Source organism: Balaenoptera borealis (genome assembly GCF_965194805.1).
Source record: "Balaenoptera borealis genome assembly, chromosome: 8".
Classification (NCBI taxonomy): Eukaryota; Metazoa; Chordata; class Mammalia; order Artiodactyla; family Balaenopteridae; genus Balaenoptera; species Balaenoptera borealis.
In genome coordinates this window covers 3,711,232-3,737,572 of record NC_138865.1, presented here as the reverse complement: position 1 = coordinate 3,737,572, position 26,341 = coordinate 3,711,232, and the positions used below count along the sequence as shown (strand labels likewise).

The following is a 26,341-nucleotide window of genomic DNA, read 5'->3' as shown; positions in this document are numbered from 1 at the left end:
CCAGAGATCATAGCCCTACTTAACATCCATGTTGTATTTTCTGTTAAGAATGGGAAGATTTAAGTAAGCTAAGTGTGCAGCAATGTAGTTTAGGACATGCTCTCTGGTCTCAGTTTGTTTGGCTTTTAATATTTGACTATTAAATGAAGTAATATTTTTAAATGTAAGCATCATCTAATATCTTATAACATAGAAAATATTGTAAAACAACTCAAAGCATTGTCCAACTTCTACATCATTAATCGTCTTTTGTACATATTGCTGAATTTAGAATGACTTTTTGCCCCTTTGTTCCTCAGTAGAGTTTTGGTGTCATGGTTATATCTGAACACATAAAAATGAGTTGAGACTATTTATCTTTTAATTCTTTTTCTTTAGAAGATTGTATATATTATTGGAATAATGCATTACTTAGAGGTTTGTTAGAACTCACCTATTAAATCATTAGGGTTTATTTATTTGCAGGGTGATTCATAATAAATAGTTGATTGTGTTTAATGGTTATACATCATTTAAGATTTCTAATTTTTCTCATGTCAATTTTTATCAACTGAGTTTTTCTAGGAATCTTCCCTTTTCATCATTTATTTACATACAGTTCTTTATAGATTTTTTTTAAAATCTCAATCCTATACACAATTATGTCTCCCATTTTAATTCTTTATACTATTTTTCTTTTTACCATCCTTTCTTGTTCAATCTGATGAGAATTATTTTTTAATTTAATAAGTCTTCCATTTGGTTTGTTGATCTATTTATATTGTTTCCTATTTCATAAAATTATTTTTTGATCTTTATTATTATCTTAATTCTACTTTGGATTTATTCTGTTCTTCTTCTAATTCTTAAATAGATACATACATCATTAACTATCAACCTTTTTCTTCCTTAAAAGAAAAAAATTTATAGCCACACATTTTTTTGAAAATATGTTTGTTGCATTCTACAAATTTTAATGTGTACTTTTATTGTTTTTCAAGTGTTAAAATTTTGAATTTATATTATAATTTTGAAATGTAAACTATTTAAACTAGGAAATACTTTATGTGTCTTCTTCTTATCTATTTCTGTTTATTGGGATATATCTGATTCCACTTTTACCATCTTAAACGTTTTGATTCCTATTTGTCTCAGATTTTTGATATTTCTTTTCCTTCCTGGTTTGCCTATATTATGAGTTTTCTGTTTGTTAGTTTTCTCTCCATTAAGAATTTGTTCCTTTGTTGTTTTGAAACACTATTTCTGTTTCATTGTAACTCTTGAAAATTTTAATTTCCCACTAAATTTAGTGAATGCAAAATAGTATTTAAGCCCTCTCCTGATACATACAGGGACACTAGAACACTTACTTTTGATAATCCCCTTCTTCCTTGATAAGCTAATAATGTCTAGTGTTTTAAGGATAAATTTAATTTCTCAGTCTAGAAATTATCAGCATAATATTTTATACAGATGATGTTCAGATTTATCTACATGCTGACCACTTTATTACCTTTTTTTTTGTTGGTTTGTTTGTTTCAATCTTAGGACTTCCTTCTGGGATAATTTCTCATCGTGTCTGGACTCCTTTTGGAACGTGGGTTAGATGTTTGTGGTAAACTCTATCAGGGTTTCCATTTTTTGTTTTTACCCTGGTTCTTGTCAGGCCAGATCTGCAGGGCACTTTAATTCTTAGCTGACACCTATTTTCTTTACCCGCTTAGGTTATATTTTTTTAACATTTTTATTGGAGTATAATTGCTTTACAGTTGTCTGTTAGTTTCTGCTTTATAACAAAGTGAATCAGTTATACATCTATCCCCATATCCCCTCCCTCTTGTGTCTCCCTCCCACCCTCCCTATCCCACCCCTCTAGGTGGTCACAAAGCACCGAGCTGATCTCCCTGGCCTATGCGGCTGCTTCCCACTAGCTATCTGTTTTACATTTGATAGTGTATATATGTCCATGCTACTCTCTCACTTTGTCCCAGCTTACCCTTCCCCCTCCCTGTATCCTCAAGTCCATTCTCTAGTAGGTCTGCGTCTTTATTCCCGTCTTGCCCCTAGGTTATTCATGACCTTTTTTTTTTTTTTTTTTTAGATTCCATATATATGTGTTAGCATACGGTATTTGTTTTTCTCTTTCTGACTTACTTCACTCTGTATGACAGACTCTAGGTCCATCCACCTCACTACAAATAACTCAATTTCATTTCTTTTTATGCCTGAGTAATATTACATTGTATATATGTACCACATCTTCTTTATCCATTCATCTGTCGATGGACACTTAGGTTGCTTCCATGTCCTGGCTATTGTAAATAGAGCTGCAGTGAACATTGTGGTACATGACTCTTTTTGAATTATGGTTTTCTCAGGGAATATGCCCAGTAGTGGGATTGCTGGGTCGTATGGTAGTTCTATTTTTAGTTTTTTAAGGAACCTCCATACTGTTCTCCATAGTGGCTGTATCAATTTACATTCCCACCAACAGTGTAGTGAAAGAATGCTCAACATCATTAATCATTAGAGAAATGCAAATCAAAACTACAATGTGGTATCATCTCACACCAGTCAGAATGGCCATCATCAAAAAATCTTCAAACAATAAATGCTGGAGAGGGTGTGGAGAAAAGGGAACCCTCTTAGGTTATTTTTATAGCTGCTTCTGAGATGTGTCCTGTCAGCTATTCTTTCATAAATTATCTATTCTTGTCATCTGCTTTTAAAACCTTCTCTACGTCCTTGGTGATTTAGCATCTTACTCTGATGTACATAGGTTTAGATTAATGTTTTATTTAGCCTGGTTAGTTATATTGAACTTACTGTAACAGGAGGTCACTCCTTTATCAATGCTGAAATCCCTACTCATTATCTTGGCTTGTATTGTTTCTCCACCATATTCTCTAATTCATATTCCTGGAACCTAGATTGGAGGTATGTTAGAATTTTTGTTTTAGCTATCATATGTTTTACCTTTTATTCAAATGTCTGACTTTTTGCATCTCTCTTTTCCATGTTGATTATTGTCTTCAGACCTAGTTTCCAGTCTACAGATTCTCTCATGATTCTTTAATGTGCTGTTGAAAAAAAACTCCATTACAAAATTTAAAAAATTAAAAACTATATTTTTCTATTAAAAATTATTTGTTATCCTTTTGAAAATCAATTTTATGATACTTGCTCTTTTGGGGAATATCATTTTTCGTAGTTCAGACAAGTTATTCCTTATTATGTATCAGATAATTCTAATGTATGACATCCATTGTGATGTAACTGTGATTTAGCTGTTTGTAGTGACGTCCATTCATAGTAGCTTGTTTCCTTATGTCTTAATTATCCTGATCATTAGCTAATATTTCTTTGATCTTAATCTATGGAAATTCTGAAGGGCAGAATTGTGGATGCTTTTTTTCAGAGTGAAATTGCCTTTGGGGTTACAGGTGTTATTACAAACTTGGGTTGAGAGACCCATGGGACCGCTTTTGGTTCTTCCAAGATTGATGCTTCATTATGGAATTGAAAATTAAGCTTTTCAAACCTGCCATGAGTTCATGAAGTAATCTTGGATCTTTGTGAGAATTGGGGCCTTTGTATTCAAAGTTTCTGTTTTAGGTATATTGTCGGGGGTGATAGAGGAGATTTTACTTAGTGTGAGACCAACAATGTACTGCAAAGTATGTTTTCTGCAGGATTTAGGTAATGACCCTTTAATGCATGTGTTCCCCAGGCCTGCTAGAATTGGAAATCTCTATACACTGTAAAAACCTATGTTTTCTCAAATATCAAAGACGAATAATAGTATCTGCTCTTTTACATAAGAAGAAATATTCTTATAGTACCTTCCTAGCAATTGTGGTGTGTGAATTATAAGGCCTCTTACCAACTCTGACGCAATGGAGCAGTGTCAAGCCAAAGACGGACGGACGGCAATTTGCTTTTATTTTGGGTAGTTCCCTGTAATTCCGAGAAAGATAAATGAAGAGGGTGGCAACGATCAGAGCCTGACATGCAGGACCTGAGCAGTAGAGATCAACTTCAGAGTTTGTTTTGCTTTAAGTTTTTCTTTCATCTTAAAAAATTGATTATTGACCATGGTTTTTTGACCCAGTAGGCGGAGACTTCAAGAAAGTGGTTAGGGCTGCTGTGTCAGCTAAGATGAATTCCTGTTGTATCAGAGAATCTTTTTCTGAATCTATCTTACTTATTTTGGTTAGTTGATTTTTAACATGTATTTAACCAACCCCTTATAACAATTTCTCCATCAGTGCTTCTGCTGACATAAGTGTTGTTTTCTTGGACATCGTGTTTATTTTAGTTAAAAGCAATTAAAGTGTCCACTAATATCACATGTACTTTTACCCTATGTATTATCTAAATTAATTTTACCTCTGTTGCACATATAAGATCCCTTTGACCATTAGACTTGTAATACTAATCAAAGACATTAACTACAGAATTGTAGGGTGTATAAATTGATAAATCCTAAGTGCTAATTGGAGAATAGTCATCACATGGATTATCTATAAGCCTCTGATTCCTTTGAGACCTTTTTAAAATAGAATCTACAGAAGTGACTCACTTGATTGATCTTATAATGTCACCTCATATAATCTTTTTTTCATTTCTCTGATGGAACGGTTAATAAGCAGTGAAGAGGTGAAAAAAAATGTCTAGAGCAATTAGAGGCCTTATTTCTGGTTGATTGATATTTCACTTTATATCACTAGACAAGGACCCATTTTAGAATACTGTACTTCAAAATAAATGGTCGAAATAAAAAATGATCTTAGTCATTTTATCTAGATGAGTCAAAATAGCTGCTCTTCTAATTTTATTGATTAATTTGATTATTGAATTTACTATTTGCTTATTTTGCTAAAGAGGAAAACATATCATTATTTTAAATAGTAAATAGTAATAGCCCACTGTTTACTAAAATTGAAGTGAATTACTTGTGTTCAGAAAATTAAGCCCTACAAGTGGTTATTTTCTTTTCAGTGTCGATTGGTCAAGATGAACGCAATACCACCCAGAGGTACACGACTACTTATTTCCTTTTTTGCTGCAAGTAATTTTAAAGTTTGGGAAAACATTCAATCTGACTGAAGGAGTATTTGGAAGAGGCAGGTGTGGGATCAAACTCGAGCCGGCTTTTGAAAGATAACTCAATGGTTTCCCATTTAAAAGAGTCAGTTTTGGATTAATTCAGGTTTTCAGGTAAGTGCTAATTTATTTCACAGTTTCTACTTTTTGTCAAGGGTCTCTTCTTTCTTTCTTCCTCCCCGTGACGTTTTCTTCAGAAGCAAGCGGTCCCCATGGTGGGATTTTTTTTGGGTCTGGTCTCATCCGTGTGAGCCCTAAGCTGTTATCTGCATGGCTTGTCTGATCTGCCTCTCGAGCATCCTTTGATGGTGTACAGTGACGTGTCTCTGATTCAGAGGGTTGTGGATCTAATAACTGTGATTCTTGGCATTCTCTGGAGCTGTGGAACTCACCTGGACTTGGGCCTCCAGCATCTCTGCTGTGACCCGGGCCTTTCCTTCCCACCTGTTGCTAAGCATTGCTGGGAAGCTGAGGGCATCTGGCCTGCTTTCTAGCTGCTGTACTGCAGGATGCAGAATTTGGTGGGAGCTCTTCTGGAGATCCGCCAGTCCTGGCTACCCTGTCATAGGGGTGTGCCTGCCATGTTGGATATGGCACCGTGTGAGATATGTGGGGTCCTTGAGTATAACACCTTCCCACAGGCAATGACTGGGATGTTGGCACACCAGCCCTAGTTTTCTTAGGAGTCCTGCAAATTATCATGCATTTTTTTTTTACTAGAGACTCCGTTGCCTCTCCCTTCCACAGGCTGGGCTGTGATACAAGGAGTGGCCGTCCTGAGGTCATTAGACGGGAACGAGGCAGTGACTCTATACACTTCCATCCTCACCTACCCCACCTCTGGCTTGCCGGGAGGGGTTTTCCTGGTATAAGGACTTTGTTACTGATGTTGTCACTCTGACACTTCCCCTCATTTCTGAGGTGGTAAACTGCACAGATTATGCTTAAAAAGAGAAAAGGAAAAGTTCAGTGAGCCAGGGGTCAAAACAGAAAACTGACAGATCATGGATTATTTTTGAAATGTTATTTCCCTTTTTCTAGTTGTACTGTTGTGTCTATGGAGTCTACCTATTCCTTTGTTTCATTTTGGCCTTAGAGAAACTCTTATGCCAGGTGAAGACAGCTTGACAAAGCAATTAAGATCTTGGACTCTGGAATCAGGTAGAATTGGATGTCAGCACCAACCCCATATGTTTTAGCTCTAGGAACTTGGAAAAAGCCGTTTGAATGATTTCAGATGGTTACTTCAATGAAAAAATTAATAACTGAATTAATTAATAATTCTGACCTCATAAAGTATATTATGAGATAAAATAAGGTAATGTAATGGTGCTAGTTTCAGCAGTCCCTGGTTTAGGGTAAATGCTGAGTAAATCATGGCAGGATGGCCATCATTATTATCTGATGGATAGGAATTGTGCTAGTAATAGTAGCAGAAGAAGAAGGAAAAAGAGGAGGAGGGGGAAGGGAAGGAAAAAAGAACTAGAAGAGGCAAAGAGAAGAAGGACAAATAGAAAAAAATTTTCACGATGACAGAAAATGCATATTTCAACTGCTTCTATCAAATCAAATATTAATTTATAAGAGAAAGTTATAGAGATCTTTCTGTTTTACCTACAAAGTTTTGCTTATTCTAGATGTATGTATTTCATTCATTGGCCATTATTTTCTTTCATTTTTCACTTAATGTCTGATGGGTTTACTTCATAACTTTTTCAACATGAATAGATGAAAAAAATTGATCATAGTTTTGGATTTCATTTATTATTCTTTTAAAAGTCATCATCAAATTTACTTTCCTAAGTCTACAACCATATAATCTACTCAAAAAGATAATATTAACTTTTAATTTTCAGTATTTTCACATTATTTTTTTTCTTGTCATAATAACTGAACCTCCAAAACAGATTAAAATAATACTACTAGGCTCTGTTGTCTGTTTCTCTCTTGAATCTTCAATCACTTTCTAGAAATTTCTTTCTACTTTTAATGAATAAAGGGAAAAAAAGGTCATCATCAAATCAACATATGTATATATCTTTTATCTACGGCTAATTAAGATCATCATCTTCAAAGAGGACCTGCTAATCATATAATATCAGTGTCACGTTTTTGTGTCACTCGGCCATCAGTAAGTTTACATGCACTGGGGGGTGAACAGAGTGTGTTAACCGAAACCATTGCAATAAAGTTTTAGTAATGATATAGAAAGAATTATCATGGGCCCTGTCTTGCCTAAAAACTTATAAACTGTAGAGACTTGGGCTCTAAATAGTCATTATGCACATTTAACCTGATTATTATCTGTCTGAATCAGACCCCTGCTGATTTTGACCAGAAGTGGTTTTCATTTGACAGCTGTTCAATGTCCTTGTGAAATAATTTAGTTTGTTTAGTTCATTTTTGGAAAAAAAATTTCCCACATTGTAATGAAATGCTTATGCTAATTATCTCCCCCATCTGAGACTAAGGATTTATTAATGTGACAACTGAAGTGTAACAATTACAGACATATTTTATGTAAATTGTTGCTGTGTCCATGCATTGGCAATAGTTTAATGGCTGAAGATTAGTATGAATAATCTGTTACCTGCAAAATATGTAGAAGAGGTTAGTGTGTATTACTGTATCTTTCGCCCTCTAAAATGTAATTTATGTAGATGAGGCCAAGGTACTTGTACATAATATTTAGTCAAGTCTCTCTTCTCCCTCACTCTCATCTCCCTCTTGCTCTTTCTTTTTTCTTTTTGACCTAGGTATAGAATAAATATTTTTTTAAAAATTTAGTCTAGATTTTCTGGTTGTTGCTGCTGGAGATTTCATCAGAGCTTCTATTGATTTCTGTGAATGTGGTCTTCATGGTTGGCAATATCCACAGTAATATTAGCACAAGACAGGGTTGAAGACGAAGCAGAGGGTAAGCTCTGTAACTGGCCTTTCATCTCCAACTCAGTCTCCACGTTGCAGTCAGACTGACCTTACTAAAATACCAATATAGTTTTGTCACTCATCTGCTTAAAACGCTTTACAGGCTCCTATTGCCTTTAGAATAAAAGCCAAATCACTGATCTCATCTTAACAGTATTCTTTTCCTGTTCATCCCTCACTATTTCTTTAGCTTCTTGTTTTGCCAACTCTATCCCCACTTCCCATTTGTATTAGACTTTTCAGTTCCTCAGATTCATCAGCCCCTTCTCACCTTCAAGCCTTGGTGTATGTTCTTCTCTTTGCTATGAACACTTTCTCTGTATTTGCAAGTGGCTCATTCTGACTCATCCATCAGGTTTCAGCTGAAACTGTATTAAGTTTCCCTGCTGTTTCTATTCACAGTATGTTCCATTAACTCCATCTTATTATGCATTTTTGTAATTACTTGGATTATTGTCTTCTCTGATAAATTTTAAGCTCCATGAGAGCTAAGGCCTTGTCTATCAATTTTACTGTTGTATTTACTTTTTAATTATTATGGTACTTAGAAGACATTAGATGCTCAAAAGTTTGTTCTCAGTTGGTGAATTAACGGATGGATAGATGGATGGGTTTAGTAAGACTACTGGGTCCATATTTCACCATCAGCTGAATTTATTTGCCACTGAATTGACCTTACTGATATTAGTAACTGTTTAGCATCCTGAATCTGTTTAATATTAATTCATTCTTTCATTCACATTATTCACTGAGCTCCAAATATTGTGTAAGGTACTGTAATAGGCAGAGCCCTTTAAGAAATTAATAAACGTAAAATCTCATGTACTTCACACTCTACTTAACAAACAATAGAATATTCAAGTGAAATTTTAAATTAGTTTAAAACATAATAACAAGTGTATGTTTGAGTTGGATGCTTTTTAATCATGTGGATACAATGAGGTATTTTTCTCTGCCTTTTTTTCCTACCTTTTCATCTTTTAACTGTCATAATTTTCTCTATAAATTTTCCCATGTGGTTTAGAGTCCAGGGAAATTCTGTCAAAAAAAAAAAAAAAGAACAAATTCATTTCTGGTGCTTAGTGGCAAATTCTTGATGTAAGACTAGTAGTTGGTTCATGGGAAGGCATTAGGAGAAAATGTCAGTTGGCTGGTTCTCCTGGTGTCCCGTGAAAGCAGCTGTTGGGTGTTGCCCTTGTTAAATCATGGCTTGATTTCTCTCTTCCGAAAGACAGCTTGCAAACATTGAGCTGAATGTGAAAAACAAACTTTTCCTTTCAATTGCTCCCAATGTCTCTGTTTCCTTTGCCTCCTTTGGGAGATGCACACTAAACTCTTCAGGTTGCCTTATGGCTGGGACTTGCTGCATTGTTCTCTGCAACTTTGGCTTTACTTGGTCTGTATTTTAAACATTTACATCTGTGAACCATTTATTACTTTAAATTTGTATTATTTTATATTTTAATAAGAAAAACAGAAAGCATTGATGCAAAGAAACAGTTCCTTATACAGCACTTGAACAAAAAAGAAAGGCTAAGGGTCCCTTTTCCACTGTTTACTCCTTGGGAATTTTCTTTGCCACCTCAAGCAGATCATCCAAACAAGGGTCTCTTGGTCACCACATTAAAAGCAGAACAACCAAAAAGGAACAAGACAGTACCCACATACATTCCGCAGCAACCTCCAGTGATCCTTAGTGAGGAAATAGAGTAGATGTGTACAGCTTCCTGAACACATAATTTTAATCAAGTTAACTGTATATAATTCTGATTTTGTATTGTCATTTGTGATATTTTCCATGAATCATTTCCGCTGGCCTTAGAAAATCATTAGTTAAAATAACTCTAGATATTGTTACCAATATATGAAGCTCGTAGCACTAATTAACCTCTGCGCTTAAGAAATTAGCATCAACAAATGAGCTTATTTACAAAACAGAAATAGACTCACAGATATAGAAAACAAACTTACGGTTACTAAAGGGGGAAAGGAGGTAGGAGGGATAAATTAGGAGTTTGGTATTAACCAATACACATTACTATATATAAAATAAACAACAAGGACCTACTATACGGCACAGGGAACTATATTCAGTATCTCTTCCTATAATGGAAGAGAATCTGAAAAAGAATATATATACATATATATGTGTAGCTGAATCACTATGCTGTATACCTGAAACTAACACAACATTGTAAATCAGCTATACTTCAATTAAAAAATAAATAAATCAGCATCAAAGATAGACAGATCAAGTGGATAGTTTATCTTCCAGGCAGAGTGTCAGAATGAGTACTAATCATGCAGCAGGCTGTGTTTAAGGGTTTAGGAGTTCTTTTTCCATTTCCCTTGTCATCACTGCATTATACTGAGCTATATAACATTCCTTTTTGGAAGGATCTATGTCCTTTACATTATTGAATTCTTGGTTTCTTTTAGGGAAAATGTCTGAAAGTAGGATATATCTCCTGAATTAATTCAGGGAAAGCATCTTGCAGAGAACAAATACAGCATGATCTTGGCACTTGACTTTTTCATTATCTACATAAATTTTGGGAGGAAGATTTAGGTAATTTTGAGAATTTCAGGTCTCATTTCTCTCTTTCTCTCCCTTTCTTTCTTTCTCTCTCTCTCTCTCTCTCACACACACACACACACACACACACACTCTCAGAGACACACATGCACACACTTATATTGTATGTTGGATTCCAATACTGGTTAAATGATATATCAGATCTACACTGTGGACGGTCTATTTCTGGTTTGTTAAAATCAGAACTTTGTGTTTCGGCAAAAGAGGAAAATAAGACATACCTATGATTATGCCACAACTAATTCGAAACTAAACTGTGTTAATACCCATACACAGAGACAATCTATTTTAAAATTGTTGAGTTGTATCAGGACAAGGTAGAACTATATCATTCTTCTTAAGGACTGGGTGTACTGTAAAATATTTCACACATATTTTGCTGACATTCTAAAATGTGGTGACATTTAGATGGAAAAAGATGCTATCGTGCTAAAAAAATATTTAGGCTTGGTATCATTGCTTGTCAAAAATTATCTCAAAATATCCCATGTGGAGCATTTAACTTCACAGAGAAATACATCACTTGGATGAGTTTGTAAAAAGCACAACCTATGTTACTTACTTGATTTGACATTTTGGTTGCTGTTACCTGGTCCTCTTTATTTCAACATTAAAGAAGGCTCACCATTTACAAAGACTTTCTATGCTCATTTTGAAGTTGAGTTTAGATAAAAGTATCTGTCTTGGTTTCAGACATACTGAGTTGGAAGAAAGCCAGTTCACCCAAAACAAATATGCTTAGCGCTGGTTAATTAATGATTAATTTGCCTAATGATTTGTTCACCCAAAAGATCTATTGGTCATATTTGTGCTTCAAATGGACAGTCTAGCCCATTTGTGTGCAGCTGTGAACACAGCTGTCTCTCAACGTCAACTTTTGATACTTTCACATACTTTTAAGTCATTTTGTGTAAGTTTGTTTATGAGTTGGCCTCTAATTACAACATTAGATTTATTTTCCAACCTTTCAGACTCATACCTTTATATTATTTAAACACAGTATCATTTCAGAAAAAGAAAATATTTTTTCTTGTCTTTTATGCTTCCTCTGAAACTCAGAGTTTAGCTTATTAACTTCTTAGCATCTGTGACTTTTCTAGTTCTGGGTCCCAGCTAGTACAGAATCTGGGACAGAGTAGCAATGAATTCATAAACAGAGAAAAGTGAAATAATATATATTTGTTCTCTTAATAATAAATGAGTGATTGTTTCTTCTTTTTTTGCATATGCCCAATTTTTTAATAGCCTCAGTTTCTTAGTATAGTAGCTTGAAATTCAAAGAGAAGTGTCCTTAGGTTAATTATTTGGGGAAAAAAAATTGCCCAAAGGAAATTTTTATCTTCGTATTGTTTTATATGTTTGTATATCAAAATTTGAAATTTGAATTTCCTAAAGCAAACAATGTTAATTTCTACTTAGTTCATTGAAAATACTATATGATAGCTACTCAACTTATTTATTTTTGGTGGTCTCTATCCTGTATTTTTCTTTATGAAAAATTTTAGTATTACAGTTAAAACGAAGATGTCTCAAATACTATTTTTTTATTTGAAATATATTTGTTGTACAGTATTATGTTAGTTTCAGGTGTACTGCATAATGATTTGACATTTGCATACATTATGAAATGATCACTGTGATAAGTCTAGTAACCATCTGTCCCCATACAAAGTTGTTACAATATTACTGACCACACTCCTATGCTGTATATTACATCCCTGTGACCTATCTATTATATAACTGGAAGTTTGTACTTCTAAATCCCCTTAACCTATTTCACCCCACCCCCCCGCCGCTTCCCTCTCTTTCGGCAACCACCTATTTGTTCTCTTATCTATGAATCTGTTTTCATCTTTTTGTTGTTGTTAATTTCTTTGCTTATTTTGTTTTTTAGGTTCCACATCTAAGTGAGATCATGTGGTATTTGTCTTTCTCTGTCTGACTTACTTCACTTAGAATAATTTCCTCTACATCCATTCATGTTGTCACAAATGGCATTATTTCAATCTTTTTTTATGGCTGAGTAATATTTCATTGTATATGCAAACCACATCTTCTTCATCCATGCACCTGTTGATGGGCACCTAGGTTGCTTTCATATCTTGCCTATTATACATAGTGCTGCTATGTACATTGGTTTGCATGTATCTTTTCAAATTAGTGTTTTTGATTTCTCTGGGTAAGTACCCAGAGGTGAAATGAGTGAGTGGGCCCTTCTGTTGTGATGGTGCAGACAACCGTTGGTGAGCTGGTAGGCAGGGCTGGACCCCGCTAGTGGGTGGGACCTAGTCCCAGGGCAGTTGGCTCTGCAGCCTGGGGGTCCTGGGCTGTTGCTGGCCCCCTGGCGGGGGTCAAAGCCCCCGGCACTAACAGTCTAGAGGGAGGTCTTTAAGATGGTTCTTGCCAGCAGCAGTGGCCTTGTGGTAGAATGAGCTCCCAAAAATTGCTGTTGCCACTTTTTATGTTCCAAGAGGAGTGCCAGTTCCGGGAGACTCTTCAAGATCAGCAAGTGGTTCTCACCCAGGCTTGTTTCAAATCACTGCCTGTGGGCTGTGACTCATACTGTGTGAAATTTTGTGTGTCCCGTTTAAGAGTGGAGTGTCTGTCTCTAATTCTGCCCTAAGCAAGCCCTGCTGGTCCTCAAATCCAGACATTCTGGGTGCTCATCTTCCTGACGCACGACCCCCGGGCTTGGGAGCCCATTGTGGGGCTCGAACCCCTTGGTCCTTGAGGAGAACCTCTGCAGTTGTGATTATCTCCCTCTTTGTGGGTTGCCTACCCGCAGGTGTAGACTTGACTATACCGCATCGCTGCGCCTACTGCCCATCTCATCCTGGTTCCTTCTTTATGCTTTAGTTGTGGAAAATATTTTCTCTAGTCTTCAGGTTGTTCTCATAGTTAGTTTCTCCATAATGGTTGTAATCCTGGTGTGCCCCTGGGAGGAGGTGAGCTCAGAGTCCTCCTGCTCTGCCACCTTGGCCCAAACTCTTGTCAAATACTTTTCAAAGCATGTTGAATATACTTTCTAAAACACTGTAACTTGGAGACAGAATAAATCATTAAATGTAAGGATAACTTTTGGAAGTGTTCATTCTTCAAGTAATGAAAATAAAATTAAAAATTTCATCAATTAATCATGAGCTATAGACTATTAAGTCTAAATCACTTTGATTAGATAATGAGTTGAAAAGTTGAATTGGTTAGGCCTATCATTAATCATATTTCTATTTTTTATTTTAATAATATAATTTTTTGTTAAAATGATATATATATATATATATATACTTCATGAAGCATTTATTAGTTGAGTAAACTATAGAATAATGTAAAGTATTACCCCATATCCCATCCTCCAGAATGAATCAAAATCCACATTAGATAAATATCTGTATGTAGAAAGAAATGCCTGCGTAAAATTAGGATTTTACTATAGAGCTCTGTAAATTTTTTGAAAGTGCCAAGTTGTCTTGATTTTAATTTTAAAAAGTATTTGAGGTAAGAATGAAGAAATTGTTGAACCTCAGTAAAGATGTCAAAGCATAACTTAAACTTTCATTTTAAGAAAAAGATGAGCAAACTAAACCTAAAGGAAGCAGAATGAAGGAATCATTGAAATAGGTGAAATAGAAAACTGACATAGAAAAACAAAAATAATCAACAACACCAAAATTTGGTTCTTTGCAAAGATGATAAAATTGATGTCCCTCTTCCCACTTACTTCTTCATTAAGTTCACTCTAAACCTCCATGGTTTCTTCAAGTTATTGTTGACGATTTTGGTTGAAAACATATACAAGAAGAGAGGAGGAGGAGGGGTGAGTTACTGCCTGGGCTTCTGCAGTTTGACGTAAGATTATAATTGATATTTATTATCTTCCTGCTCTGCGAAGCATTTCAGATTATCCTCGTCCTCCAGTAGTGCTCCTATTAGTCTAGGTGAATTGCCTGGGGAGGGGGGAAATGGAAAAACAGTCATTTATCCTAGTTATTGTATCTCATCCGGGTCGCTGTTGTAATGCATTTCTCTTTATAGTTAAAACTGGGCATAGAAACACCACAGGGCACCCGGCTGTATCCCTTGCATTTCAGGTGTGCTCTTCCCTGCTCACATCATGTAGCAGTGATCCTACATTCTCATGGGCATCAGCCCCAGACAGCACAGTGACTCCTTTCTTTGCTTTCTAGTCTGTAGAAACAAGGAACCCAGATGACTAAGTGGTAGCCCCAGCTTTATGTTAACAAAACTGGTACTCTGTTCATGGTGGAAGTGTCCCCCATCTAGAAAACAGGACTTTTGGACCCAAACAATTTAAAGCTGTGGTATTGGAAAGCAGTAGGTGGGTCCCTGAATGGGATGGTAAGTAGGGCCACTCCTACTCCCGCCGTGGTTCCTGGACCCATGGATTCTACTACATTATGGCCAAGACTTCAAGGGATATACCACATCCTGAGTGACAGCACCTGTTTAAGATGGTGCCTCCCCTGTGCCTTCAACAGGCTTGGCCAGTGCTCTGTCAGGCTTGAGGCTTTGGATGGTGTTGTGTATGGTAAGACTAGTGTGTACCATGTCAAATGCCCATTAATCTGGATGACCTTTTGGGGCACAAGCATCTTGCCAGGGCATCCAGAATATCTGTCTTTATCTACTCATTAGGTCAAATTATCAAATTATCTCATCGATAACGTAGATCAATGTTGTATTCTCCAGAATGTCAAGAACATCAATTGTATTCAGAATATATCGTGATGTCTTGACAAATTTGCCATCTAAATGCTCTGTGACCTTGAGAAAGTCTTTTAGTCTTTCTGATTCTTAGTTTGGTTATCTATTAAATAGAAATATTAATACTTACTTTATTCAATTATTTGCTAAAATTACATGGCATAATCCTTCTTAAATGATGTTTGCATTTCCAGAACCAAAATAAAAGTTCAATAGATGTTTTCTCTTTCATTGTCTTTCTTCCCATCTATTCATCAAATGAGTAAAGATAGTCAAGAAGGGAATTGCCTCCCTTGAAAGCCCTGGAGAATTACTGTGACATGTAAATTATATATAATGAGGAGTTATGACAAATCATTTCACTATCATTGGTTGCAATGCACAGCCCTTACGAGAGAGTCTAGTAAACACCCGATAAACACTTTTTCATTAACATATCGGTAAACTCTCTTGGGGTTCATGAGTGGGCGAACTCGAACTTCTCCTAAGGAAGAAACTATGTTTCGTGCTTTCTCCTAATTTTCCCTGATATGCAGCTCCAGAGAGATGTTAGTGCATTAGGGAATAGTTGTAAAGTGACCAAAATGAGCAGGAGAATATTTATGGATTAGCTGAATGTATCGCAGGTACTTTTTGGTTGCTGAGTCACTGTAATGAACAAAGGGTGATTAACGAGTACATCCTCATGACAACCGCGTGCTTTTGTTCTCTGCTTTGCTTTGTTGAACAGCTAGATCAGTAACTTGAGTGAAGCTGTAATAGACATCTTTATCAAATTGACCAAAGGCCCACACCATGGGATGACACGATAAATACTCAACTAGGTGGGTAGTGGGCCCTCAGAATTACTTAAATTGAATTGCTCAAGTTCTTTCCATCTCTCTAAGCTACATTATTCAGTTTAACTACCTATCATTCTCAATAGCTTCATCTTATTCTAGAGCCTTCTCCTCACAACTAACCATTTATAAGTACACCTTGCTCTCTTTTGTTCTTTTCTAAGACTTTTTGTTTTTCTTCTCTTCTACCTGTACTCTCTCTTCTATAGGGATTTTGAGGAAGTTTGTTAAGGCCATATTTTTATTTTACCTCAATTCAGTGCTATAATCTGCTTATCTACTATTTTCAGCAACATGTTTAGGCAGTTGAAAGTTCTCAGGTTAGTCGTTTTAATCCAATGAACCTTATTGAGAGTTGAGCAGTAATTAAATACATTTTGATATGAATTCATAGATAACTCACTCTCTGTATAAATTTCATGTGAATTCCCCAAGGAAAGGGAATGTGTATTTTATGTCTAGGTCAACATCATCTAGAATAGTATTAATAATAACTAACACATTAAGCTCTTACTATCTATTAAGCACTTAACTCATTTATCCTCACAACTCTATAAAGTATGTGCTATTATTGTCCACATTGCACAAATTAGGAGATTGAGTGAGCATTCAATAAATGTTTGTTTCAATCATTCTCTAATCTTATGCCACTAAGGAAGGTGGATCTATATGCATCAGTGCAATGAAAAATGTTTTTATGATTGAATTTGGAAGCAACTGGGAGTACTTTCTCACTAATCTATAACTGCTATCGTGCAGCAGTATGTTTGTTATTATACTCGCTCCGCCAGATTCATCTTTAACAAGAAAATACTCATTGGTTTGGATAATTGTTGGTCATCATTGTCTAATGGGACTTGGTGATGGCAGGTGAAATTATGTTATAATAGTGTGCATCAAAAATAAGGAAAAGTAGATTTGATAGAAGGTAAAAAGGCATGATTTTTCAGGAACATGTCTGTTTATGATGTAGAAAGATAACTAAATTTTGCTCCTTATAGAAAAGTCTTCCTTTTTAATAAAAGAGAAACATGGGAGACTTCTATCGGTTTCCTAGAACTTTCTTTTTAGAAAGGTGTTGACTCAGACTCTCTGGGAATTTCCAGTTGGATGACTGATGTTTGCAGAAACAGGTCTGTCTCTTGCTCAAAGTGCTGTGGGAGTTACACATTCCACTGTGATCCATCTGGAAAGGGAATTGACAGCTTCCACAGAGGCTTAGCCAGATGTCTCAGACATTTAGCCGTTTATTTCAAACACCTGAATTTCTAAGGCATCCACCTGCACCCTCATCATCAACACAGGAGTTCATTCCTTCTTGATTATTAGTAAGAGTTCATAGACCACCTAGAAAAAGCCAAAGTACGTACATTTACCTGAGTACCTAAGCAAAACAAATGCATCTAAAATTTTTTTAAAAAGTATGTGTGATTTTGCTATGTCTTTGATCTTCTGTATTCATACTACTCCAATCTTAGAGTAGTTTTTCATGATAAATATGAAGGTTAATAGACTGATGGTGTATTGTTCAAATACTTTTATTATTGGGAATTCAGAAATTACACTTATAAATTTTGAATGGAATACTTGTATTTTATATGTTCAGTATTTACAATGTATTGGGTGGGCCAAAAGGTTTCTTTGTTTTTTTCTGTAAGATGGCTCTAGTAGCACTTCGTTGTCTTATTTATTTATTTATTTATTTATTTATTTATTTATTTATTTATTTATTTATACAGCAGGTTCTTATTAGTTATCTATTTTATACATATTAGTGTATATATGTCAATCCCAATCTCCCAATTCATCCCACCACCACCACCCTCCCCCTGCTTTCCCCCCTTGGTGTCCATACATTTGTTCTCTACATCTGTGTCTCAACTTCTGCCCTGCAAACCAGCTCATCTGTACCATTTTTCTAAGTTCCACATACATGCGTTAATATACGATATTTGTTTTTCTCTTTCTGACTTAATTCACTCTGTATGACAGTCTCTAGATCCATCCACGTCTCAACAAATGACCCAATTTCATTCCTTTTTATGGCTGAGTAATATTCCATTGTATTTATGTACCACATCTTCTTTATCCATGCATCTGTTGATGGGCATTTAGGTTGCTTCCATGACCCGGCTATTGTAAATAGTGCTGCTATGAACATTGGAGTGCATGTGTCTTTTTGAATTATGGTTTTCTCTGGGTATGTACCCAGTAGTGGGATTGCTGGGTCAAATGGTAATTCTATTTTTAGTTTTTTAAGGAACCTCCATACTGTTCTCCATAGTGGCTGTATCAATTTACATTCCCACCAAAAGTACAAGAGGGTTCCCTTTTCTCCACACCCTCTCTAGCGTTTGTTGTTTGTAGATTTTCTTATGATGTCCATTCTAACCAGTGTGAGGTGATACCTCATTGTAGTTTTGATTTGCATTTCTCTAATAATTAGTGATGTTGAGCAGCTTTTCATGTGCCTCTTGGCCATCTGTATGTCTTCTTTGGAGAAATGTCTATTTAGGTCTTCTGCCCATTTTTTGATTGGGTTGTTTGTTTTTTTAATATTGAGCTGCATAATCTGTTTATATATTTTGGAGATTAATCTTTTGTCCGTTGATTCGTTAGCAAACATTTTCTCCTGTTCTGAGGGTTGTCTTTTCATGTTGCACTTAGTTGTCTTTAACTTCATTCGAAACAATGTTGTTTGTATGTGACAGCTGTCACATCAGCGTGCATTTAAAAAAAGACATCAAAATTGGTGAATTTTTGTGTAGCCATTTTAATATTGAAGATGGAAGAAAAAAGCAACAGTTTCGGCATATTATGCTTTATTATTTCAAGAAAGGTAATAATGAAACTGAAACGCACCAAAAGATTTGTGCAGTGTATGGTGAAGGTGCTATGACTGATCGTATGTGTCAAAAGTGGTTTGTGAAGTTTCATGCTGGAGATTTCTCGCTGGATGATGCTCCATGGTTGGGTAAACCAGTTGAAGCTGATAGCGATCAAATCAAAACAGTAATTGGGAACAATCAACGTTATACCACGCAGGAGATCGCCGACATACTCAAAATATCCAAATCAAGCGCTGAAAATCATTTGCACCAGCTTGGTTATGTGAATCATTTTGATGTTTGGGTTCCACGTAAGTTAAGCAAAAAAAAGCCTTCTTGACCATATTTCCGCATGCAATTCTCTACTGAAATGTAATGAAAACGTTCTGTTTTTAAACAAATTGTGACGGGTGATGAAAAGTGGATACTGTACAATAATGTGGAATGGAAGAGATCATGGGGCAAGCGAAATCAACCACCACCAACCACACCAAAGGCCGGTCTTCATCCAAAGAAGGTGATGTTGTGTATATGGTGGGATTGGAAGGGAGTCCTCTATTATGAGCTCCTTCTGGAAAACCAAACGATTAATTCCAACAAGTACTGCTCCCAATTAGACCAACTGAAAGCAGCACTCGATGAAAAGCATCCAGAATTAGTCAACAGAAAATGCATAATCTTTCATCAGGATACCACAAAACCACATGTTTCTTTGACGACCAGGCAAAAACTGTTGCAGCTTGGCTGGGAAGTTCTGATTCATCCACTGTATTTACCAGACATTGCACCTTCGGGATTCCATTGATTTAGGTCTTTACAAAATTCTCTAATGGAAAAATTTTCAATTCCCTGGAAGACTATAAAAGACATCTGGAATAGTTCTTTGCTCAATAAGATAAAAAGTTTTGGGAAGATGGAATTATGCAGTTGCCTGAAAAATGGCAGAAGGTAGTGGAACAAAAGGGTGAATACATTGTTCAATAAAGTTCTTGGTGAAAATGAGAAATGTGTCTTTTACTTTTACTTAGAAAACCAAAGGCACTTTTTGGCCCACACAATAATGGTCAGGTAAAATTAATCAGGGTGTTTTGCTCTTGTTTGCTATTCTTCTTCTTCTTCTTTTTTTTTTTTTTTTTTTTTGCTCTTCTAATTAAATTGAAGTATAGCTGATTTACAATATTCTGTTAGTTTCAGGTGTACAGCAAAGTGATTAAGTTATACACATATGTATATCTATTCTTTTTTCAGATTCTTTTACATTATAGGTTATTACAAGATTTTGAATATAGTTTCCTGTGCTATATAGTAGGTCCTTGTTGGTTATCTATTTTATATATAATAATTTGTATCTGCTAATCCCAAACTCCTAATTTATCACTCCCTCTCCCCCCTCCCCTTTGGTAATCGTAAGTTTGTTTTCCATATCTGTAAGTCTGTTTCTGTTTTGTAATTAAGTTCCTTTGTATCAATTTTTTAGATTTCACATATAAGTGAAATCATATGATATTTGTCTTTCTCTGTCTGACTTACTTCACTTAGTAGGATAATCTCTAGGTCCTTCTATGTTGTTGGCTCTTTTCTTGAAGTTAACATATTTTTAAATTTTAAAATAATTCTTAATAATTTATTTTACTGCTGCCAAGGTTCTACTGCATCTCCTCCTTCAGATATACCCTTTTAGAAAACATTCATGAGAAAACTGTAAACTTGATGTTGCACTATCCCTGGTCACTCCATTGTGAATCTGCCACGGACAAGAATGTTGGCCTAAATACTCATCATAGTTGGAAATCAGCACTGAGGCCAAACTGCTCTCCAGTCAACAAACTGCATGCAAATCTCACCAATCCTTCTGACAATGTCTCTTTCCTTTTCTGGTCCAGTGCCCCTCCTAGAGCATGTGCAGTGTTCACTTGCTGTGTCTCCTCAGGTTCCTTCACTCTGCAGCTTTTCACTTCTTCCACATCCCTCCTATTTGTACAGTTTCAAAAGCTTTGGCCCTCAACTTGTGTCCACCCAGTGTTTCCTTATGACCAGACTCCTGTCCTGCATTCTCTTTACGTCAGTGTCTGCTGAACATCCCCACCACCACGAGTCATCACCGTTTTCCATTACGACTGACCCAGCACCATGTGAGGAGGTATTCAGAGACTGTGCTCTGACCCCCATCCAGCTGGAGCATTCATTGATGACTCCTACCTGAATCAACCACTATGCTGATGTCTGCCGTTGAGGATTTTCTCAGTCTGTCATTCCTTCTAAATGTATTAGTTGGTACTTTTCTTCAAGGAAGGGCTTTCCTTTATTTGCCACTTATACTCATTCATCTATTTATTTATTTTCATATGGACTCATGAATTCCTATGTCATGTAATGTATTTCTTGATGCTTAAAGTGTCCAAATTTTGTCATTAGGAGCCACTTCTAGCTGGTTTCTGTATCTTTTTGACACATCCTCATGACTTTTTGGGCATCCTTTGCTTTTAGAACAAGAAGACGTTCCAGATTCAACTTGACCTTTTCTTGCCACAGGTCTGGAATCACCCATTGATGCTGAGATTATGTTGACAGTAAGATCTGGTTCATTGTGGTGTGTGTGTATGTATATAATATCTATTGCTATTACACATGTATATATATAATATCTATTACTATAATTACCTGTGTGTATTTATGTGCTCCTGTGTTTGTCTCTGTAATACGTGTGTATCTATATATGTATCAGTATTTCCGTGTTTATCCCTTCTCCACAGTGAGAAACGTGTCACCTCAACGTTTACTTGTTTACACAATCAGTTTGTTCAATATAACCAACATCTCAACCATGCCAGAATGACAGATCTCCACCAATTCTAGCTGCATCGCAGCTACCCCTCAGGCTGGCTTCCTTCCAAGGCTTCACAGCCTCCTCTGCACCCCTTAACCCTGCCAAATTTCCAAATTTCATTGGTCACCAGATAGGATGCTGATATCTCTGTACCAGAAAAGGAAAGGCCAAGCATATTTTTAAAACACAGAGAAGCAGAAAAGATCACATAAGTGGTGAGATGTACTCATATTCTGTATGTATTTTTAAGAGCATGGACAGAATTTGCAGATAAATAAATGCATGTTGAAAGAGAATAGTCAAGGTTGACTCAGAGTTGTTGGCCTAAGTGGATGATTAAATTGCCATTGATTGATACAAAGAATAATGTAGGAGACAAATATTGGTGTAGATTGGAAATCTAAAACTCTTCTCTTCTTAGGATGTCTATTAAGTATTCAAATAAAATAACAAAGCAGGCAGCTGGGTTAGTGAACCTGGACTTTATGTAGGAGGCCAGGGAAAAAGAGGTCAATTGAGATGCAACAGAATACTGATGATATTTAACACCATGGACTAGACAGTTTCTCCAAGGGAATAATTGAATGAACACATAGAAAAGGAGTAAACACTGCCAGATACTACTGAGAGGTGAAGTGAGGACTGAGAATTACATTTTGGATAAGACCTGTAATCTTCTTTTGTTGTGGTTAGGATGAGAGCTTGGTTAAGTGGTAACGAGAGAAAAGAATGTGGGGAATTTAAGAGAGAAAGCATAAAAAAGTCTTATGAGGTATTTTACTGGAATGAAGAGCAGAGAAGGAGTGTAAGCTGAAATAATATGATTATCCTTTTTTTAAGAATGAATGCTACCATAGCATATTTGTATACTGATGAGACAATATATCCATCAAAGGAAAATTGATGAAACTGGAGAAAGATAATGTGGAATTAAGTTCTTTTCTAAGAAGGAGAGAATGACACATGAAGTTTATATTGGAACATAGGAAGTGCATCTATTATAAAAAGTTACATGTATTTAAATGTGGGTAAGTTGTTAGATTTAGAAATACAATGATGAAATCTGCTTGTTATTTTTCAGTTTTCTAAGAGGCAAAGATCAGCTGAGAGTGAGGAAGGAGAAATGTGTTGAATATTAATAGGAGATGAGAAATTTTAAATAACTCTCTGAGAGTGGGTGAGTGAATGACCTATAAAAAATAACAGTATTTTAGAATAGAACTAAGGGCACATTTGAAGTGGTAGTGATGAATTTGAAGTGTGAAAAGCATTATGTATTTGTTCAGGTTCAGAAGCGGAGAAGGCAGGAAGTTGAACAAACTAGGGTTGGAGTTTTAGGCACATAAATTCTCTAGAAAGAAATGTGTGGGAACTGAGAATATGTTCAAGGCTATGATTTTAATTATAAATGATGAGCCAGGTAAAAAGGGATATTAATTATGGTATATGTTATGCCACAACAGCTGGAAGATTCAGTAAGTTCGAGTGCCCAATTGGGGTGAAAATTGTGGGAATGTGAGTTCTAGAAAATTGTACTGAAAAGACAAGTAGAACATGGTGAGAGTAATTATTTGAAATTTAGACTTTTTTAAAAAAATTTTATTAGAGTATATTCGATTTACAGTGTTGTGTTAGTTTCAGTGATTCAGTTGTACATATAAACATATTCATTCTTTTTCAGATTCTTTTCCCATATAAGTTATTACAGAATATTGAGCAGAGCTCCCTGTGCTATACAGTAGGTCCTTGTTGGTTATCTATTTTATAGATAGTAGTTAGTGTGTGTTTGTTCATCCCAAGCTCCTAATTTATCCCTCCCCACCATGTTTCCCCTTTGGTAACCATACTTTGTTTTTGAAATCTGTGAGTCTGTTTCTGTTTTGTAAATAAGTTCATTTATATCATTTTTTAAAAAAATTAGATTCCACATATGAGTGATATCATATGATATTTGTCTTTCTCTGTCTGACTTACTTCACTCAGTATGATCATCTCTAGGACCATCCATGTTGCTGCAAATGGCATTACTTTCTTCTTTTTTATGGCTGAGTAATATCCCATACCGCCCTGAATGTGCCCGATATTGTCTGAAATTTAGATTTTTGACATGGTGCAGATATTGGTGGTATCCACATGGTCATGCCTGCAGGGTGTGATGGAGGAGCATGCAGAGCAAGCTCATTGGACAGGAGAAAGCCAAGTCAGAGATGCTAAACTATATCAGGTTCTGAGATGGGCAAGAACAATGACTTGGATCCAGCCGACATTGATTTGTATTCATTTAAATATGGATGCTACAAACAATCAATGCAAGGGATGTACGAAAGTGAGCCAGTAAATACAGTTCTCTGACGACTCCCTAATTCTTCAAAGTGGTGACTTGAAATGTAGTAGACATGCTGCCTGATGATGCCAAGGATATAAACAGAAGGAAGACCAGTCTTGTCAACACTCAGGAGCATTTCTCCACCAAAGAAAGAGATCCCTTTACATACTCTAGGTACACATATACACATTTTATGATTTTTTTGGTAGTTATCCTATTTATAGCACAAGTGCACATGCCTAGTGTAGAGGGTCTATGTGGATACTGAAATCACCAGGGATTTTTATAATTAGTAATCGTGGAGCAGGAGATGGATTTAGAAGCTAACGTAAAAAGAGTAAGGATGTGCGTAGATGACCACGATAAGAAGCTGTAGCCCATAGTAATATTTGATTGCCTGTGTGTTTGAGGTGACATTGATGTCAGGGAGGATCTGGAGGAAAGCTGCCCATACCCCACCCGAATAGGAGAAAGGCAAAAGGCAGGCTTAACTGGACAGTTCTGCAGGAAGACAATGCCTTCAAGGATAAAAGGACCCATTCAGCTCTACCTGGGAGAAGAGTTTTAGAGAAGTGATCATTTTTCTGATGAAAGACCATTAATTCCCATGAAGGAATTTGGGATGATTGAGGAAGGACAGGAGATTGGATCAAATTAGTGGATTTACAGAGATTTATCAGGATAAAGGTCAAGTTGTTGAAAAATAAGCTTTAGGGTGACCTGGGTAACTAAATCTTTAAATTATGATGAGATTAGACCTGATGGTCTCTTCGATGGAGGTAGAAAACAGATCTAATTATACTCTTTTACCTAAGAAGAGTCTTGTAGGCAGTGGTTCTGGTGAGATGGTGAACACTGGGTGGGACAGGGGTCTCCTTGTAAACGAGGAGGGGTTTAGGGGCTTTCTTTTCAGTCTGGCCAAAGGCAGTGCTGGGGCTGGAGGAAGGCTTGTCTTGTCAGGAGTCCCATTTTGGGATGATGACTATACTTCATTTAATTCTTAGAGTATCTTCAGACTTTATTTTTCTATATTTTATCATCCTTGGTAGCTGGATGTTAAAAGCTATGCTGATCTTCAATTAGAAGGAACACGGGCTATGGGTGGTCTCAGCAATTCTCTTCCAAGTGGCTCCAGGAAGACTTTTCTAGGTTGTAAGGTTTGGTTGATATTTCTAACCCAGGGAGATTGCCTTGTAACATAGAAGAGAGGACACTCATTCAAAAAGAGACCCAGTAGGAACCATAAAAGGCCCAGAGTTGCCAAAGCAATCCTGAAGAAAAATAACAAAGCAGGAGGCATAACTCTCCCAGACTTCAGACAATACCACAAAGCTATAGTAATCAAAACAGCATGGCGTTGGCACAAAACAGACATATGGATCAATGGAACAGAATAGAGAGCCCAGAAACAAACCTACACACCTATGGTCAATATTCTTCAACAAAGGAGGCAAGAATATACAATGGAGAAAAGACAGTCTCTTCAGCAAGTGGTGCTGGGAAAGCTGGACAGTCGCATGTAAATCAGTGAAGTTAGAACACACCCTCACACCATACACAAAAATAAACTCAAAATGGCTTAAAGATTTAAACATAAATAGACCCATAACCATAACATATTAAGAAACTGGAAGAGGAGGGAAAAACTTTGTTTTAAATTATCTATATCCACTTTCCCAGATTCACTATAAAATGCAAAACTTTATTTAGCTTTTATAAACTGGGACATCAAGGAATTTTATTCTATACATTAAGTGATACTTTGCAAAGTAACAAAGCAACTCTGGACTGTAACAGATAGTATTTGGCAAAGAAAAATATACCAAAATCATTTAATTTCTTTTGTTGTCAAAGCCATGTTAATGATGAAAGATTTGAGTGTTTATTTCATGTATAATTTTCTGTTTGGGGAATGCATCTTTCCATCTTTACTGATGAATAATACACCTTAAAATATATACAAATGCATTAAACCCTGACAATAAAAGTATACACCCCATTAGTTACATAGTTGTATTAGTCTTACACAAGCTGCATTTATAATCCAAGAGCATTGCAATTTGTTCTGAGGAGTGGGGAGGAAGTCAGTTGGAAATTATCATGTCCTTATAAAAGTGAACATGACACAGAACCACATATTTTATCTTGTTACATAAATGCACTTCAGGGCCAGTCTTCTGGTCTTGTTAA

The 26,341-nt window shown here is 36.1% G+C and overlaps 1 protein-coding gene across 1 annotated transcript in view; it reads left to right on the top strand.

Moving 5' to 3' along the window:
* LOC309633371 (uncharacterized protein) overlaps positions 1 to 26,341 on the top strand; it is a 394,758-nt gene that overhangs the window by 282,782 nt on the left and 85,635 nt on the right. Inside the window, exon 8 of the mRNA XM_082402165.1 lies at positions 4,981 to 5,199. The gene's annotated coding sequence lies outside the window, so the exon portion shown is untranslated. The remainder of the gene's footprint in view (positions 1 to 4,980; positions 5,200 to 26,341) is intronic.